Consider the following 21598-nt stretch of genomic DNA (forward strand, 5'->3'; position numbering starts at 1 on the left):
TAATTTCGTCCCCTTCTTCAATTTCTCAGTCCTGTCGCTAAAAGTGCCCATCGGCGCCAGCACGTGTGTATAGAGGAAAGCAAACAGAGCCACTTGTGAAAGTTGTGATTCAGGAAGCTTCTGTACTGGTTTTACGAAGATTTTTCGTTTTCTTGGTAACGTGAGTTCTTGCAATGTCATTATTTATAGTCCTATACGCCTAATGTAAACGTTGTTTTTATATTCTTTGCATGTCATTGGCTTAGGTACGTTGTCAATAGAAAGATGTATGTGAGTTGTGTGCCGTTAGGTTCAACTTGTTGAGAAGGTAGGGCCGCGAAGTTAGTTCGAGGGTTTTTCCTAATTTCGTCCTCCTTTATGTTCCTAAATTTGTTTCTTGAATGAGTGAAATTTATTTGTGATACTTGCTTGGAAGGCTAAATGCTCATCTTACAAAACAATAATAAGGTTATTAATAATTGATAAGGTTATTAATGTTTTTTTTTTCCCAAGTAAAGTTATATTTTTTCTGAGTTATATTTTTGCTAAATTCACGTTTTTAATTTTCTATAAGTATACACTTTTGTAATGACTTTTAGTAAATAATATGAAGAAAGTTGAAAATAAAAAAAACAAGTCATAATTACCTCATTTTTTTCGGAATTTAGTATGGGGATGAAATTGGGAACACTTTTTTTTGGTTTCGCCAAAAGTAGATACTAATTTTTTGGGTACTAGCAATTGATTATACAGGCGATTTGTCTTGGTTTCTATAAGTATAAAGGGATATTTAACGAAGGTAATGACAAATTTTTGAGCTCTTACATTATTTAATACGGTTTCCAGGTATGAAAAAGTGATGTCTGTGAAGTTGGCTCCCCTTTTTTAAAATTCGGAAAATTTTATTAGAGTTCTGTATTTCCCAGAAAAAGTGACTAGGGGACGAAATTTGGGCCCCTTACCTTATCAAAACTACAAAAAAATTACTGTTAGAAAAAAGTTAAAAAAGATATCTCTAATTTATATGTATAGTGGAAAGTATTATTTAATCGAATAAAATCGTACGTCTCATTGAGAATCCGTGATATCACAAATACCAAAGCCATTTCATATGGCTTCAGAAAAGGAATAAAGCTTCCACAATCGCCGTCGATGCAAGTTCCACTCGTGGCCTTTCCATCGGCCTTCATTTTCTCGCTATCTCCTCTCAAAGCGGTGAAGCTGTCAAGGATAATACCGCTTCCAACTGCTATTGCAATAAAGCTTGAGCTTAATACTCGCCTGGCAACTCATGGATTTCTCGCGGGTCCGACAAGACGAGATTGAAAATAAGTTTAAAAAGCGAACAATTTCGTGAAACACACACTGACGAATGAGTAACCAATTTCTAATATAATAGACACTAATTCTGATCATATATATTTATGAAAAATTTGATATAAACGCAACATTAAATGTCACGCTGTAAAATTTAATTCGACGCTTGTCTGACTTTTTAATATTAATTTTTTCCTTTTAATATGTTCTCAACTTTATACGACTAAAATTATTATTTGTCTGTAATTCTCCATCATGCACAATCTTCAATTTTCGGTATCGTTTTCGTTCGTTGGCAACGGATTCCGCTGAGCCGCTCGCTACTGTCATCGCAGATCGTGCGTATCCACCCGCGGAAACGCGTAGTTCCCATATATTGGTAACGACTTATCTTACGCGCGATTCGAAAACGGTGTCGATTCTACATATTCCCTGCTTGCAACTTCAGTTTGGGGAATATCCGGGAATATTTCCAAGCCAAGCTGTCGCGGCGTCGACAGTATACGACAACGCTTCAAGACTGGCTCTTTATCATACTTTATTGCAATAACTGATGGGCGAACTTTTATATCCATGACGGAGTTTAGATATGAGCTTTAATGAACGACGGACAAAACGAGAGGCCGAAGATCGTGGCATCGGAGGGGCTCGCTCAACGGAAGGTCGAAGGAGATGTCCGCGAAAAGCTTGGTCGAGCTTTACGACGCTGTTTTCCGCGCAACTTCTTCCTCTTTGCTGCTTCATCGACCTCCCTTTGTTACATCCGCCTTCGACCGGGCCGGTGTCCTCTGTGCGACGGAAACTCTCTCTTGCTCCATCAGTATGCCAAGGCATGCTTGCCGTGCTACCGCATCTCCATTAATCCTCCGATTTCGACTCTGGTTTAAATTACCGGTCAGAATTTCTATGCCAGACCGGACTTTCGGCGCTCTGTTATTACGAGCCGTCGCTGCCGTTCGCATCCGGACCTTCTTCGTCACGTCTACGAACGTCGGATGCTATAAACGACGAGACGGGCATGACACGCTGTTTGGCTATGAAATCGATGCATTTCATAGATCGCTGCTTTCCAGTCGCCGCTGCATCGCGCCGTTTATTGGCAGTGATTGATCCGATACACGATATTTCTGTTACGTCGTCTATAGGATTAAAAATGACTCCGCTTACGTCAACACTGATGCTATTTTGCACGGGATAACATGCACTTTACTAACGCACGGTTACCAAAAAATAAATTTCTTTTTTTGTATCATTTTTTTACCATATTTCTACGATAATAACGCTCATAATCACTCTATAATCCAGTAATTTCTGACGTTGATAAACGAAACTTGTGAACATCTAACATGAGACTTGTAATAGCTACATTTTTAGACATAAAGTATAGGGAGCCCAAAATTCGTCACCTTCAATTTCTCGGTCTTGTCGCTAAAAGCGCTATCGGCGCCAGCACGTGTGTGTATATAGTGGAAGGCAAACAAAGCCACTTGTGAAAGTTAAGTGATCAAGGAAGCTTCTGTACTGGTTTTATGAAGATTTTTCGTTTTCTTGCTAACGTGTGTTCTTGCAATATTATTATTAATGTCCTATACGCTTAATGTACAAATTTTGATAAAGATAAATGTTTTTTATATTATTTTTATTATTTAATTTTTATGTTATGAGAAATTTATCAGCTATAATATTACGGAATCTATAGCGAAAAAGATTGTAGAGTTATTTTGAAATATAGCAGTTAAACGTTTCGCACGTTTTCATTGGCGATCTATGTTCTACATAGATCTGCAATCTGAAAAGTACTTGACATCGATATTCTTAGGGTAGTCTCAGTTGAAAAAGGCAGAAAGTCGACGATCAATGGACAAGTTACGGCAAACGGAAATTCACCCGAGTGTACAGAGAGGATCTGATAGATTCCGCATCGGCGCATTGAAATTCAGAAACGTCGGCCGTCGTGCGAAAGTCGCGACGTTGCAATGAAAAAGCTCTTCTTCTCTATCGCTTTCTCTCGTGTCCAGGGAGACCAAAAGTCCGTCCGCCGCTCGAATCTTCGCAATACGGTGGAGATGGCGGGCGCGTGTAAGAGAGCGCGAAAGAGAGATATCCGCTCACTTCGCAATTGAGAACTTTTTGATGCACTACGGATACGTATACTCGGACGGAGAAACTGTGCTCGAATAAAGTCGAAAGGGTACTGGGGACTCTTATTTCATTGCGCTTTGCGAAGCGTGCCACGCAAAGTTATGCAGTTTGTCGGAGTGTTATCGGTGATGTGTCGGCTACTAGCAAGATCTCTCGTAAATATATTCGCGCGCGTACCCGAAAGAGAAATAGATAACATATTCCAGACACGCCCGACAGTCTCGATATCTTTGATCCGTGTATCTGAGACAGCAGAACTATTTACCGAGTTTGCATAATGGGACTTTCGGGCGCGCGAGATAGACAGTTGATTCTTGTTTGTGAGACAGGATTATAGCATGTGATAGCGCGTGTCTCTTCCGCAAAGCAAATCTCTCCCTGCTTCTCATCTTTTCCCTCCCACTTTCTCTTCCTCTTTGTGACGTTGCAAAGTCACTTTTATTGTATTTGCTGGACAGAAAATTGACATAAATATGCATCAGCATGAATTTTACTATTGTATATTAGCTTATATTTCGGAAATTCGTGTACACATGTTTAAATAATTTAATGACATATATGGATGTGTGTCATTGCATATTTCATGCTTCGCATTTATGTATCCATGCACATTGCTGACGAGGAACAAATTCGGGCGCTCCCCTAAACACGTTGTGACATTACTCTTCCTAATGACTCAAAGCTGGTTTACAAATATCTTACAAGGAACGCGACGGGAATCCGTTACAGAGACGGCTGAACGTGGCGCAAGAAAGATTACGGAGATTATTCGAAAGTTTTCAATTTGCAAATACGTTCAATATCACGCCGTCTCGCCCCTATCGCAATGTACGATGCTGCGCGTTGCGATAGGTCATTTATATTCCACATTCCAATTTTGCTTCATTTGCGCAAAAGATTGGGCTTTAAAAGTTCAGCTGTCGCGAGTGCGTTCAGCATGCATTCCCGAAAACAATGCCAGAATAGAATACGATGACGATAGCGTGTGCTATAGGAGAAAATCTTAGTCTTTCCTAAGGATATTGCTCTAGTATTCAGACTTGGAGAAATAGTATTAAATCACGTGCTCAATTTACTATTGGCGACATTTGCGAAATACTTATACTTTTGTCATAATGGATAATATAGTTCTTTTGAAAGTCAATCGATATCGAGTCATCGAATGTGATATACGACATACGTAAATAAAGACATACGGGTTTATTTGAGTGTGAACTTATAACAATCTGGTACTTTCTTAAGGTAACGACCATGTTTCTATCTGCCGATACTTTTGAAACGGGGAGACGAAATTGAGCTGGAGGCGGAAGTAAATGGATCAAAGAGCGTGATATTTGAGAAATATATACGATTGTTTGTAGCACTAATGTGCAATTTCTTTAATATTTATTGAGAGCATATTAATTACACATTAAATTATTTTACCAGTAGATTGTGATAACAAATGGGTTATATAAGAGTGATGCGGTTGTTGGTGCGTAAGTTTTTAGATTAACGGATTATACTATTCCTTGTTAAATTTAAATAAATCACTCTTAATCTGAAAACTTACGCACCAACAACTGCGTTGTACCTTTATAACCCATTTATTATCTCAATTTATTGGTTTCATTATCGTGAGTCCCAAGTTAGTTTTTACTTCTTACTTGAAGTTATTTTACAATATAAATTATTTTTTCTGTGGATATACGTTATTTTTTAAATCTTATTTTATTAAGAACAATAGAGGTTATAAATGTAGAAGTAAAACAAGAAATAGTATACGCCCGTTTCATTCGAAGGATGACTCGTATTGCTTAAAGGAGTATCTTGAAAGAGGGAGAAAGAGAACGAACTCTTAACTATACAGTTGTAATAAAATAGCGAAGCAGCAGCTCGCAAAGTGGAAAGTAGGTGTAAAGAAAGAGACGCGAGTGGAGATTTTTTGCAGTTACGTCTAATTGTAGCGGCGGGCGAGGCGGCAGAAACGCACAAGGGGAAAGAAGAAACTTCATGATATTTTCTTGCAATTATGTTACGGGCGCCTTGTCGGAACATTCGGCATCTCCATTGTCAGTTAACCGAGCATCAGACTGTTGGCGCGCGCGCGCAATTCTAAATTAACATTAAAGAGGCACGTTAAAAGCGTCGACTTCGTTAAGGCTTGTCGAGCGTTTCCTGCTGCTTTTGTCCCGGTAATAGAGTATTAAGCAGCGAGATCTGATAAGGTCATTCCTGCAGTCGCGGCGTCCTGCCGAGCTGTAGGAAAAGATCGGCTACAAGTCAAGGCGGCCGGCGAAAAAAGGAGGACGTTCTAATGTCCAAGACAGGATCGAGCTTAATTTAAATTAGATCTTATCCGTGACGCTATTGATCGCACGCGTATATACGCGATAGCGGCGTCGGCTCCCTTGAAATTCTTTGTGTTTTCGCGCGCATCTCATTTCGCCAGGCGAAACGAACCGACAAAGTTCTCGACGCTAACTTTTGCGTAGCGCGAGTTTTACGAAGAAGAGCTCAAAAGTTTTTCACCCCGTGAGCGGCAGAGCGGATTTTCTTAACGCTTAATTACTTCTGGACTCCGCGAACGCATACGGCGTATTTTGTTCGATAAATCAGTCAAGCCCTTGCCACTTTCTGCACTACACTATACATTTACTTGAAATAATTTTAGAAGAATATGAATTATTAGTTTTAGAAAAATATAAACGACCAGTTCTCAACGATATTTTTCATGAAACAATAAACCTATAAGAAAATAATCTGTCAAGTATAAAATATATATTTATTTTTTCGCATATTTGTTTGACCAAATCGTTCGTTTAATTAATTAAATCAATTATCGGTTGTATCATTAAAAGAGTGATTGAATTTTGGGATCAAAAGGAATCCGTTTTATAGTAACTAGCGAGCCGGATGAGTGATCGTTTGAAGCAGGGAATAAATTTAAATCAAGCTTTATCCGCAGCGCTATCGATCATGACCAGCTTTTGGAATACTTAAGGCTTTGTCCGCATTTAATTTCGCCGTCAGCCTCAACATTTTTGCGGAAAGTTTTGATCCCGTATGACGTGTGTGCCGAATTTCTTAATTTCTTACAATTGTTAGAGCTTTTTTTATTTTAGGCGGAAACGTGATATTTGTAATTCTATTTTTATTTTATTCTTATTGTTCGATAAAATTAGAGTAGCTTAAACTTAAACTTAAGGCGGTTGGTTGCTCAAATTAATATAATAAGAATTAGGTAGTTGAAATTTATGGAGAATATTAGTCTATGGGAATCTGTCGTCCATGCCAAAGTTGAAGACAATTGTCTGCATGCAACGAAACTTATCTAAACTCAAACGGTGGCTTCTATAGTTGGCATAAAGTTAAGTTGTGAAGTTTGCTTAAACGATATATGCGAAGCACGAGAAGATTTTTACAATCGAATCACGGACTTTTTCAAAGCTCGATCGGAGAGAAAAAGGAAAGACTATATTCGCGGAGGCTAGCGGGTCGAAGGTGGATAGGTTCTACCGCGGGATTCAACGTGATGCGATCCATCTTCGTCTCTTGAGCGAGCAACGGCTACAGCTTGACTCTTCTCTAGTTTCGGAGCACGCTCCTTCATCATGTTCACCGATACTCTCATCCACTGATCCCCGCATCTCTCGCCTACGTTCTTTCTAGCTTAGTGAATTCGGTTATGTGTACACAAGCGCCTTTTTCGTACAAACTGTTTTTTTTATTGCTTTTTGAATAAACTAAATCATTTCTTGCTGGTTACTTTTCTCTTATTTGTTCTCTCACCGGACAAAATCATAATCAATGTACAGTATCGAATATAACGAGATAGTTATTTGTGTGTGTTATATGTGTAGGTAAAGGACATTGAAAAATTGCATTTCATAAAAAAGATTAATAAAAAAAACCCAGATAATTAAATTAAAATTTCAACATATTTTTGTTCATTAATCAATTAATGAAGACTACGGAAATTTTGCGATATTTTCAAAATAATCAATTAATAATTATCAATATGATGTATTAAACTAAGCTAACATGCGTACTACGTGAAAACTTTGAATCGTTAATTACACACAAACAACCCTAATTAATTAAAATTAAATATACATGTGTAACAATTAATAATAATACAAGCAGCACGAACTATGATATTATGCAGAAATGTCATTATATTTAGTAGTGTAATTTCAACGAAGAAAAGAAATAATGAACAATTTGTATTTGTTTATATAAACAAATTGAATAATAATAGCAATATTTTGAAAAAATTTTATTTAATTGTTTTGTTAATTACGCAGATTTGCATTTAACTTAATATTACTAAAACTAATAAATCCATTTTAGTATAGAAATGGAAAAATTTTGTCGTAATTTACGGCGGCATATATGCAAGCACATATAGTATAGCTTCCTAATCGACATTCAATAATCGATGTCCAAATTTCTCTCTACATTTAATACTGTTCGTAAAGCGAAATTCTCGGATATTCGGAAATGTAGAAGTACCTCCGTTATAATTTAACGATTTCGTGGGACCTTTGCCTCTGACAAACTTCAAGGCGACCGCTCGTTACGCCTAACAAACATAACTTGGACACATTGCCAAAAGTCCAATAGAAACTTGGATTGTAAATTGTGCGTTGGGTTAAGTAAAAGCCATTAGACAACGAAAAAGTTACATCAGTAAATTAGTTTATCGTCAAATAAAAGTGAGTGCTCGGGACCTACTACTTTGCTACTGCTTTTGTGCAGTCACGCAAAGACTGAGAGATTCTGTTTCTGACTTGAAAAAGAATTTTAAATTTTATATACATTAAATTTTTCAAATAAATCATGAATTATTATATACCTCTCACAATAGTTCGATAATTTCATTTTTTTCATGTCGATAAATCAACCGATATATAAGAATGCAACCATTTTATAAAATCTTCAAAGTTTTTATAGATTACATTTAGTTATAAATTATAAATATATTATAAGAAATATTTTACCTATTTTTTATTAAATATATTTTTTCGTAGATTTCATAACTGTTCTCTTTCTTTATACCGATACATCTATATCGATTTTGGTCATCTTTACCATATCATCTTCATACCGTAGCAGTGATTCGAAATCGAAAGGAATAAGGCATCGCTATTTTTTGATAGCGATGTTTTTTTATTGAAAAGAATGAAAGATTCTTTCCCACACAAGAATCTTCGTACAACGATAAAAAAAACACATTTTCCTAAGCCAAGTCGGTAGCAGCCTGGCCTGTCGGTTCTATCGTACTTTTCTCCGACGTAAACGAGATCTTTTTCCAAGAGAAACCCATTAATCGTGCGCGTCTACACCGAAGTGATACATTCCACCGGGAGGATTGGTTTGGATGGTTCTCGAGGAGTTTTCAGTCGATCTCATTTGCCGGTGCAGTCGGGCGCATCCTGTGACCCTAAACACTTTTCCTAGCTGATTCAGATCCTCGCAACTCGGCTTCTAGGAAGCTATCGGTGTTTCGTCTCGTCGTTTCTAACCCCGTATAGAGAGCGAGATTCCAACCTCCTTCTTATCTTTTCTCTCGTGATCCTTCATTCTCCCAGTAGGATAACCCGATTTAGACAAGTTTTTCTTTAATGTCGTTTGAGGTCGATTATTTAAAAATGATGGTATAGTCTTCTGTGGCCCGTCCCTATTGTCATTGGCGTTTCAGAAGAATTGTAAACGATGGACTGTAATAAACGTATTTCATATTTGTTCATAAATATAATTATAAATTCGATAATACAGAAAAATTATAAAAGAACTGATATTTTTTAGCAAATTTTTTAAATATTAAAGAAATATGTTCTCGTTGTTTATATTTTAATTTAATTTTGTTTTTTTATATTAGTATATTAAGGAGGTTGGTTGACGTCCCGCTGCGGGCAGGCGGCGTGGCAGGGGGAAAGCATATAGATTAAATTTTCGTCGCGTAAAATAAATGAATTTTAGCAAATATCTAAATATGTGGAATGCATTCAATTGCTGTTTCTTATGGTTTAAAAAGAGTTGTTTGTACAGTTGAAACTTAAATACGTTATTATTCACGTTGAAATGTGGCAATAATAAATGTGGTCCTGTTTTATTTTTACGATTTCTTGATAATTATATGTAGATAAATCATTTCAGTCTTCAAAAAAGTCCTTCCTAAATATGTAAAAAATTATTTGCACCTATTTTCATTAAATTCTTATTTTTAATATATTTTCGAGAGTTACACGGGTTACGGGTTAGCCAACATTTTTGCTATGTCGCTGTCGCCCGTGTATAAGAGAGAGACAAGAGTATAATTTCAATAATTAACTACTCGACAACCATATCTTAACCATATAATGACAGGAAATTAGACTTTCTAAGATTAACAAAATTAGGTAATAGATCGTTGGAAAATTACATGGACATATGTCAAATAGAACTGATCGAAACATTTCTTATTAAAAGACCCAAACTTTAATTATTTATCAACTTAGTTTTATGTCATCCACGTTTCCACACACACTTTGGAATACGTCACATTCTGTTCTACGCCTATATGATTTTCGTAATGAATATTAATTATCAAATTCTCACGAAACTTTGGTGGAATCCGCTTCAATGCACAGAAGCAACATGCGTTGACATGGCGGCGCGTGGAATAATCATGTAAACGTCATTATGCTAGAGAAACTTTGCTTCTAGAATAATAAGGGAGTATAAATGCAAATGAAAATTATGAAAATGAGTTATTAAACATGCATCATTCTCATATACGAAATTGGAGTGGATTGAGAATTCTCATGATCTACGATGTTCTAATAGGTTCTTCTTATAACTGCACTTTAAATAATTATAACAGCACTTAAATAATTGTACATTCGAACAAAAATAGATCTTTATAAAAAAAATCGAATTTAAAAACATCGTTATTTTTATTCGATCTTTTGCAATAAATTTAGTTTCCGCATAATTTCTACTTTTTGTCACGCAATCATGATGCTGTTCAGCGTGCGAGCATTATGAACGTATAATCGTAGAAAACCATCGAGCTTGAGAAGTTCTGTCAAGTGTTCGGCAAATACGTCGACGTGTTTGCCACCACCTCTTAGAGGAAAATTTGATTACTCGTCGCTCTCGGCTGGCAAACTGGATTGACGTAAATCTTCTCTATTTCTTCTTTCCTTGTCTCTTATTCGTCTAGCACAACTTATAAAAAACCCATGATCTCATGACAGTTATCAGTCAGCAAAGCATGACTCTTTGCTGTCTGGATTTTCGCAAAATAAAAAATGTTACTTTGAGCTTTGTTTTTACAGAAAAATCAGTTATAATATGCAGAAAAGTTCGTAAGGATTTACGCGAGAGTATAAATTTTGTAGCAAGTTATAATTATTATTTATGTGTTACGAGTGTCAAAACTGTTGTCATATTGAAACAATCACGATGTTAAATTAAAAACTTTTATATATATGGAGTTAAAAATCATTTATTATATCAGTTGCTAAATGCGAATTGTTATACAGTCGTGTCCCATTTCCTTCGTCAGAATGTTGTATTGGCTTGTCCGTTTCAAAATAGCCGCACAGAGTTTGCATTACATTACGTTACATTGCATAAAGTTAGTATCGCGAAAACGTATAGTATACATCACTATAATGTTATGAATGTCATTGTAGTCAATAGTAGATTCGTCGTAAAGCGTCAACTTTAGCTTTAGATATTGCGCCGAATAGACCGTGCTGCAATGACGTACTAGTAGCTTTGAAAGTGTATACGATGCACAACATTTAGGTATATACATACATACTCACCGATGGAGCAGTAAATATTCTTTCTCATGCATTATGTAAACGCAGAGTATCTTGTTTCTTGCGTTACCGCGCGCCCACGAGACCCCGATTCTTTATGACTGTTCTTTCTTTTGTTTATACAGCGGGCCCCCGGTACATTGACGACGCGCGTTGTACGTATGCGCACCGCCCGCGCCGTTAGTGCACCTGTAGAGCTTTCATGGAGCATAACAAGTTTCACTTGTTCATAAGATCGCAAATCCCGTGATATCGGTATGACCTTGATTATAAAAAATGTATTTCAACTTTTTTGGATTTTTATTTAATTGAGATATCACAAATAAAGCTTGATTTATTTTCTTCTTAATCGCTTTTAATTAACATCTAATTAACGAGAAATGGGAAAAGAAAGATTGTCGCGATGCAAAAAATATTGCACTGATTATGTCATTTGTAACAACGAGCAGTCTCAACGGATGAAGTTAATAATTTGTTTTTAAGTTCTTAATGGAACCGACAATACGATTATATCTTGATGCTGTCGAATTTGCTTATCGGCAGGTGTGCAGACAGTGAGCGCTGGTGAGCGCGCTGAAATAATATGAATTGAGACATAAAAAATTAATAAAATAAGATCTATATTCTCCTCGACAAAATTCTAATTCGCCACGTTCGCGAGACGACAATCACAAAAATGGAAATTCACGAGAAAGTTTAAACGAGTTTCGCTTTACACAACAATGCGCCGCTTCTTTATCAATAAATAATAAGCAGAGCAAATATTTCCGAGTGGAAAGTTCTTAATTTCGAGTAAGGCGCGTTTCTTGCGCTCTTGTTCGTTTCCTCGTGCTCCGGTTTTGCGATTCTCACCGTTCCTCTCATTCGCAACACCAAACGCAGCTCCTCCGCGTTATTTGGTATTCGAATTGCCACCTCCGGCATCAGTCAAGATTTCTTGCACGTATATCGCTAGGTATTCACCTCGGTGATATTCAACGCCAAATATCGCCCGTGCTTTTTATGCAAAACGCCAAGTTTTATCGAACCACGAAGTAAGGTTGGCTAACACGTAGGGACAAGTTCGACCACGCGTACGTCGCCTGAAGAAACGTGTAAACAGAAAATATTCGTGCTTGTCGCGTAACTCGTCATGTCTAGTGTTTAGCATATTTTTACTGGATGCCGTATTTACATTTTAAATATGGTCAAATTTACCGGTAGCAATTTTTTAAATCATTCGAACACGTAATTATATGCAATTCTTGCATAATTCATTATCAATGTCAACAGCGCATTTTAAATCTTGCATTTTGTTATTTACACAGATTGCAACACATATAGTATACCCGTGTAAACATGAGGTAGTCAAATCTCCGAGCAATAACACCAATGCAAACTTGGCATATAATACGTCGCGTGTGACGTTGAGTACGAAATCCTTGCATCAACGTGTATATAACTTTTGCTGTTACGTTACGGTGTTTCTGCGTATCATCATTGCAAGAATAACACGAGTATGTACGGGTTGAAACATATATATATATATATATATATATATATATATATATATATATATCTTCCTATAACCCCTATAGGAGGAGCAAAGGGCTGATACAAAAGGTTGCCATCTGGTCCTGTCTTCACTAAGGCTTTTATTTCGTTCCAGGTCTTCCCACCTTCTTTAGCTTCTGTCAAAATTGAGCGCCTCCAAGTTGTCTGCGGCCTGCCTACTCTTTTTTTGCCTTGAGGGTTCCAATCGAGGGCTGTTCTCGAATTAAGCCGTCCGGATATCATTCGTATCAGTTTCTTTGACGTTTGTAATTTAAGGTGAGTTGGTTATCGGCCAACTGCACCCGAGTCCGGTGGCTGCCTTCTTAAAGCGTCCAGACAAGCTTGGTTTTTCTGTCAGGGTTAACCTTCCCTTAGCCGATGAGTTCCGGATTTATGGCGCCGAAAGCTCGCCATTCACCCTCTCCCGTTACCTGCAAGGCTCAAAGAGTCATGCATTACAAGGGGCCATGCGACACACCGTGTCTTCCAGGACGCGGGAGTAGGATTTGTCGGTATGCTTCAAATGAAGCTGCAGGCATTTCTTCAAGTTTTTATTGCCATGTGAGAATCGGCATCTCACATGGTCACAGAGGCCCAACACCAACCATAATGCCCCCACGGATATAACTAACATGTAAAACATAGACGTACAGAATGTCACAGAATCATTATTGCTTCGCTGCAGAATCTCTTACCTATGAATTATTTGGTTAGTTTACACACAGTCTCATTTAATAATAAACATAAAAAAAATGAAATATCAGTCCCAATTTGTAAAATTATTGATTGTAAGTGTTGAGATTTTACTATATAGTATATTATTAAAATTCTGCACTTACAGACTGAAAATAAAGGAAATCGTCGTATATCTTTCTTAACGGCCACAGCCACTTTTTTCCTGTTTGAGCGTATTAAGTTATAAATTATTTATGCAGCTCCTGGTTTTTTAGTTGCATTAACGAGAAATAATATTGTGAGATATACATAAGAGGATGTGAAACATTGAAGCGCACTTAACGGATGGTGATTATATATTCATATACTTTTTTTATGTGGATGCTATAACATATTTAATGTGTGTATGTGTGTGTGTGTGTGTGTACGTGATATTTCTATTTAATAAGATGTAGATATTGATGACTATAAAATAGTAATATTGTGGTAAAAAGTTCACCAAATTCACAAAGTTCAATAAATACTCTAAATACACTAAATACACTAAATACAAATAAACAATAATCAATTCAAGTAATTTACTTTTTGAGATGCATGTTTTATAATAGTGAAGTTACATTATCAAGAAATGCGAGATTCCGTTAGTTATATTTTTGCTCTGCATAAAGCTTTATTAGATGTTAAAAAAAAATTTTATTTTGGTCGATTTATTTTATACTAGCTGGTTACCCGGGCTTCGCCCGGGAGTCGTTTTTCTTCAAACAACTTCATTTGTGTTTTAATATCCTTAATAAAAAAAAATTCTTTTATCAGGCAATGGCTTATCAGGCAATTGCAAAGAATCCTTTATATCCTCGAAAAATTAATAAAATTTTTAACGGTTTTAACTAAATCGATAAATCGGTAGATTAATGTGAAAGCATTCCCCGAAAAATTCTACCCCTGTTTCATATATAATTCTTTAAGATTAAGTTAATTATTTCCCAAAAAATTAAAAAAATTAGAAAAATCGGTTTCCAAAAAATCGGTAACAGAAAACTGTACACATGATGGCACTCCCCGGAAAATTCTACCCCTATTTCATACGTACAACTTTAAAATTTGGTCTACTAACGAATGAGTAGTTAAGCAAACATATTATACATACACACCAATCCACAAAAATGTTATAAATTAAAAAATATCACTTTTTTATCGACTGAAGTTCAATTCCGTCGTATACAATTCTTTATAAGATTTACTCAATTATTTCCTAAAAAATTGGAAAAATTTTGTAACCAATTTCCAAAAAGATTGGTAACGAAAAATTATACACTTTATGGCACTCCCCGGGAAATTCTACCCTTGTTTTAGATACAATTCTTTAAGATTCGATCAATTATTTTCCGAAAAATTGAAAAATTTTGGATAGCGGTTCCCAAAAGATCGGTAACGAAAAACTATACATTCTATAACACTCCCCGGAAAATTCCACCCCAATTTTATATACTTTTGGTAAAAATTCGGTCAAATAGTTTAAGAGTGTATAAAGAACAAACATATACAGACATTCTATTTTATATGTATATAGAGATAGCTACCCGCGCGAATGCGTATCAAACGAATGTTTGTTGTATCGAGTTCTGGAAAATAGAGAAGTACATAATTTTTTTTTAAATTCATCAGAAAGCGAATAGAGACAAAGCTAGGTATTAATCTCAATAGTACTATTCTAAAAGTGCATGATCGGTTTATGTAAAAGCTTGTCAGTGCTGTCAATACTACTACTAGCTTGAACGAGATATACGCGGCTTTATCTTATTATCACAAGGATATATTCGGTATTTGGAATATCACTGCCATACATTGATGCATTTCGAAATGCAAATTTCTACAATGCAACCAGATTGCATGATGAGACATATAATAGCACGAACTCGTTAGGCATTTGAAATTCAGAAACGATCAAATTCTTTTTTTTAATTATGCAAAATAGTGTTCAACATGACAGAAAAAAGCATTTAGGAATTTCCTAAATCACAATTACAACACTGCGGTTTAATTTAAAATTGTAGAGCAAAATAACATTTATTATGACGATAAATTAGAAACAATAGACGCGCGCGATTAAATTATTTTTATTTTTTACAATTATTTTATTTTAAAATCATTCGCGTAATTGTCTTTGCTTAATTTCCTGTTGTTAAGAAAATATTGCTATTCTATTGTTGTTTCAATGTCAAATATTACTTGACGACACTGTTGAAGAAGAAATAAAGGTGAAGGAGGATTCAGCAAAAGAGGATAGTTTTAATTTGCGGGTAAGAACAACGGCAACTGCCGTTTTATTGGCAACTTATATTGGGTTTCTCCATTTCTATGATCAAGGCCAGACTCCACGGTAGTCACAGTTCTGGGGAAGAATCGATCGATCGTTCTCTTTGTCCCGCACGAAGGATCCTCTGAGATTCTTATTCCGTCGGGACTTGCTTCCTTGTTGCTCGCAATAACGTAGAAAAATAAAGCATTGGCATTTTTCCTGATACAATCTCTCATACTTTTTGAAAAGGGAGAAAAGTTTCCCACTCTTATTCCCATTAGAGTGCACTTACTTGTGCTTCGTTTCACAGGAAGCCCATATATATCTTTAGAAAAGTTAGGTGCGTCTGGATTAGTTTTTCCTACATGGCGTTTTAATTTAGAATTTAAATTGACTAATAGCACATATAATGCAAACTAATACAACAATATATATTTACTAGTATTATTAACATATAGATAGTATTACAGATAACATAGGATTTCTATTATAATGGCATATGGTATTAATCTCAGTGGACGCATGATAATGGAATTGGAATACGAAATGAAAAGAGTTATTATTATTCATGCAATGCGAGAGATTGATATCTTAATTATTATTTGTTCTTCATTATAAAGTCTATTTTGAATTGAAGGATCAATTATTTATAATGCATTAACTGTAGAATAACAATGCTAAATTTTGACCAGATCTATGTTGATTGACATACTTTTGCTTTGTTTTTTGCATAAATGCTATTTAGTAAAAAAAGGACAGTGTGCGTTCCTTACATTATAGGAACAAATAAATCATAAATAAACCACTCGGTTGCGCAACCCAAAGTCGCTCGACCGCGACTAACCTCGCTCGTATGACTATTAGCGCGCTAGTCTGCATCGAACAAATCGTTTAGAAGAGATAATAGTAATTGCGGAGAGGTCTGTGAGTACTGCTGCGGTATACGCGGTATGCGGTGTAACGATGGGCGAACTTGGCACTTCCGCTCGTCCGGAAGTTACCAACGATGCAGGTTGCAGTTTTACCTGAGGTCAGCGCGTTGCGAATTGGCGGGCCGTTACTTTCATCGGGTAAGAGGCCTTTAGAAGCGTCCTTTGACTGCCCGAACTAATTTGCGAGGTCGTTACGGCGCAGAAGTAATTTTAATTGTTTCGGTGTATGGAGCACACAGAGAAAACACAAACACAATCGCGCGAGGTTGATCGACCTACATATGTATAACTACGCTTGTTCTTCCACCACGTCGTGAAGCTTGCGGTCGAACATCGTCGCGCTCATAAACGCTATGCTATTCGGACTATACTGTCCAAGTTAAGTAAAATGCAAAACTAAATGTAGCATTAACATGTCCAGAAAAATCAATGCAATTTGCCGTAACACTAATATTTAATTTTGTACCTACATTGTAGAGAACTTATTTTTACAAGCGAAATAATACAATTTCAGTACAAATCTATTATAGTTGTACAAATTAAATGATGAACTTAAGTATTGGAAAAAATTATCGTAACATAACTTCTGGACACGTTGGAAACTTTTAAAGCTTAATTGGATTCGAAGGAAAAATAGTTTGAGAGGCGAGGTAGTATTTCTTAAGACGATATCGACCTACGCTGACTTTATGCGATCTCATCAGGCGTAAAGCGTTGCAATTTGTGTCGCTATGTGGAAAACTATCCACGACATTAACGATTTTCTCTGCAAGCATAGACTATGGAATCACGAATTATACGTTTAATGGAATAGAAAGTAATCTCATGTTTAACAGATTATGTTTACGATCATCGTCTCTAGATTTACTATAAGAGATATACAGGGTGGGACATTTGAATTGAGACGCCTAAATATTTAAAAAATAAAGCAAAATAGAAAGAAATGTTTCAAACGAAAGTTGTTCAAATTTATTAGTAGAAAAAGATGATACAATAAAAAATAAGGTTTTTATTTAAAGAACTAAAATGACTTAAATCTGACTTTGGCAACGCTACAGTCAAACTAGAACTGCTGTTAAATGCGTCTTTTTAAACCTTACAACTTTTGTCTGAAACATTTCTTTCTATTTTGCTTTATTTTTTAAATATTAAAGATATTTAAATATTTAGGTGTCTCAATTTAAATGTTCCCAAACGGTATATAGTCATGAGATTTGCGTCATATTTTAATATTTAATTCGTTTTTTATACGTAGGATAGATATTTGTTATTAAAGCCTGCGAGTTTTCAATATTTTCCAGCCTGTAACGTAATTGTTCCCAAATACTGGAAATAAATTCGCACCTTTGAAATAAAATATGAATGATGTACACATTTACGAATCAGACATGATGTTCATCTTTTTATCAAAATACAGCACAGTAATAATGCAATTAATTAATATTTTATTCGTGCTATATTACCTCTTTCAGCATATCAAAATTTCAATACGAAGCAGGTCATTACGAAGTAGCGTAGCTATCGGTCGGCAATTAAATAAGCATTATACAAGTCGTCACCAACAAAATGTATAATCTAAAAAAAGAATGAAAACTGATTTCTTCCCAATTCTGTTCTGATGTTGCTATCATAAAACATATATGACTCAGTTCGCCTCTTTTATCCGCCGCTCCTTTTTAAACGCCGTTTTATCGCACTCTGCATTCTCCATAGGAAAAAGACGAGAGATCTCGAGCATCTCTAACGGTGCCTTCGTAATAGGGTATTTTTTTGCGATAGTTGCATTCGCCTCTTCGAATCTTCCCATCCTTCAGGCAACATACTCCATAAGATACAGGAGCTAGTAGTCCTTTCTCGTCTCACGGAACCTCCCTTTTCTCCTTCATGCATAATTCCGATGTGTTATAGAAATTGTAGTGATAGAAAGAGAACAGTAGATGTATGGGTGAGTGGAAGTGAGAAAATAATGAGAAAGAGAGAGAAGGGGAGAGGAAAAATAACTCATCGATCGCTTGTTATCGAGAGCTATTAAATTCGACGAAGCTGGATGAAGGTAAATTATTTATTACGTCCTTGAAAGGAACTACGTATGTATGAAAGCGTGAATTTTTCACCTATACGGATCTCACGACTTTACACGCGGCGCTTCCGAACTATCGCGATTTATCGAGAAAGCTGCTGCTTTTGGAAATTCTATCAAGCGGATGAAGAGAATTTCGGAGTACTTTCGCTTAACAGCATCTACGGTCCTAGTTACTCTGAATTAAATTGTATTACTACCGTGTAACTAGAGAGCGAGATGATATAACTTCCATACCGAACATTTTCGTCCTTCCTTGATATTCGATGGAATTTTCCATCTAACGAGATGTCAGAACGATCTTTCCTGATTCGATTCCGCGAAGAACTCTTCTCATTCTTTGGTGAAATTCAATTTCGACTTAGATCTCAGAGCTTGACACGAAACGATCTGCCCCGTACCGACGAAACGGGGAGACGGCTAATTAAAACACTCTCTTGCATTCTTCAATGAGTTAGGCATCCGACCGTTCAAGTCTTTTTTTTATAGATTTTATTATTTAAATATTTCAGGCGATCGCGCTCAATCTTAATGCTCGGTATTTACAATATTTTGGGCTTTTACTTTATTAGTGATAAATTTAAAACTAAAAAAATATTAAAATAAGATTATAATTAGTAAAGTGGAACTTTAGAATCCTGCCACTCTAGCTAGTAAGCTGAACAAGAACACGGCATATTCGAGCATAAAATATGTTGGAAAAGGTGTATGCGCCTTCGGTCGTTTCTGATAGAACATCTTCGCTTTTTATCCCGTTTTACATAGTGATGTTACCGACGTCACTACAAGGAAAGAAGAAATCTTTTCAAGCATCTTTTTTCCTCGTTTTCGTTCTATCGCGGCGCCGGCTGTTTATGTTTTCGCACCGGCGCGTTCAACCGAAGACTCGTCCTCATTTACTTTGGAAATGAAGGTGTTACAACGAGGTGGGCGGAAGGCGCGGCAGTGCGCTTTTATTGGTACGCCTTACAGAGCCATTTTGCATCTGCTCTCCTCAGTAGTCGTCACCGACTTTCTCCCTATTTACGCGTAGAATTCTACTTTTTTCTGCAGTTTTTCATCCTTTCCCTTCCCTATTTTTCGCTCTTTTCTCTCTTACCTTCTGCGAGAACGTACGATTCCTCCTGTTCGTTCGAGCATCGAGCAAATTACTTTCTGAGTGGCTCCGTCGAATCGTAACTCGTCTCACTCACGTCTATTCTTTTTCCCTTTTCCGCGCCCATGTCCCAGTTCCTTGGGAATCTGGATGGATATCGACCATTATTAATCTTTACAATTCGAGGGGCAATGCTTCCAAGTTTTCATCCTACAGTTATTAAATGGGCGTTCTTAATCGTGTCGGATACAAAGGATAGAATATTGGAAATATTTTTATTTCTGTCGTCTGACGAACAGGAGTATTGCGCTGTAAGTTCTCTCGCAGTATTGGAACTTACTTTCTTATTGAAGAAAATCAATAGCGTCGTTACCATGTTTTATTTTAATACGTAAATAGACTTTTTTATATTATATACAAGTCCGACAAATAATCGGCGCGCAGTTTATTAAGTTGGAATATATGTATGTATATTATATACATTGGAATTCGTTACTTCTGTAACTATTAATTTCTTTACTTGCGCACCACGTACCGCGCCTGACTTGTATCGTCGTTTATTAATTTGTTTATATCATACAATTTTATATTGTACAAAATCTATAAAAAAAAAAAAAAATACATAGCAAAGTGTTGAAAAATAATATCTCGTATTAATTCCGTTTCATTTTACTAAACAAGCTCGGTGAATAATCATATGATACAAGTTTATATAAATTTGGTCTTTGATGTTCAAATAAATTTATAATGCCTATCACATAAAGTTCTGAATTATTTAATAATAATATAGCGCATTGGCCTTTATGACGATTGGTAACGCCGCTATTAATAAATGCCCAAATAATTCGTCGACATATTCAGTGTATTAATATATATTGAAACGTTTCTATACAAAATAAAAATTAACTTTTATTCTTACATATAGGTATTCCTATTCTTTTACTATTTTACCTTTTACATATTATCTTTGAGGCGCACAAGTGCATAGAACAAATTTACGAAAACTGATGAATATAAAATCGAATTTTTTCTATGGACGCGATCTTCTGTGTCTAGTACATCGTGCAAAAGAACACGATGAATATATGGATGCGGAAGTAATACCCGATAGCGATCAACTTTCATCCATGTAGGTATCCCGTTTTTGTTGCTACCGTAATAATAGCCGTAGCAACAGCGAGAGCACCTCAAGGGAAGTATCGATCGTTCCTCGTGGACGTAAGGAACATGGAAGATGCTTTCCTTGTAAAAGTTTGACACGAGAAACGTTTACTTTTTGTTCAACAAACTTACAGCTTACCAAATAACACGAATGCGTAGAAGACGCGTTGAAGACAATGTTTGCGATATATTCGATATATATCCTAATACTGGTACTAATTAAGATTGTACATTTTAGCATTTAAATGATTATACGATAACAGATAAAACTTCCATCTGAACATGACGCTGAAAAAAGCTGGAAAAACGTTAAAATTCTAAACCCAAATATCTGAAATATTAAAAAACAAATAGTTATTGCATTCAAATTTATCTTGGAATATTGAGCAATTTAAACTTGGATATATATAATTGGGTATAGTTGCTTAGTACTCCATAAGAGTAGAATACAAAAGTAGAATGCAAATCCTACAATGTATATTTAATTTAATAATCATTTTTGTTTATGTGTTTAAACTCATTTTATACGTAGCACACCAAGCAAACAGCAAAAACGGTATATCAATGCAAAACTTATCAGCAGCATTA

The sequence above is a fragment of the Temnothorax americanus genome, unplaced genomic scaffold (genome assembly GCF_048541705.1).
Source record: "Temnothorax americanus isolate GAGA-0224 unplaced genomic scaffold, ASM4854170v1 Scaffold54, whole genome shotgun sequence".
NCBI lineage: Eukaryota > Metazoa > Arthropoda > Insecta > Hymenoptera > Formicidae > Temnothorax > Temnothorax americanus.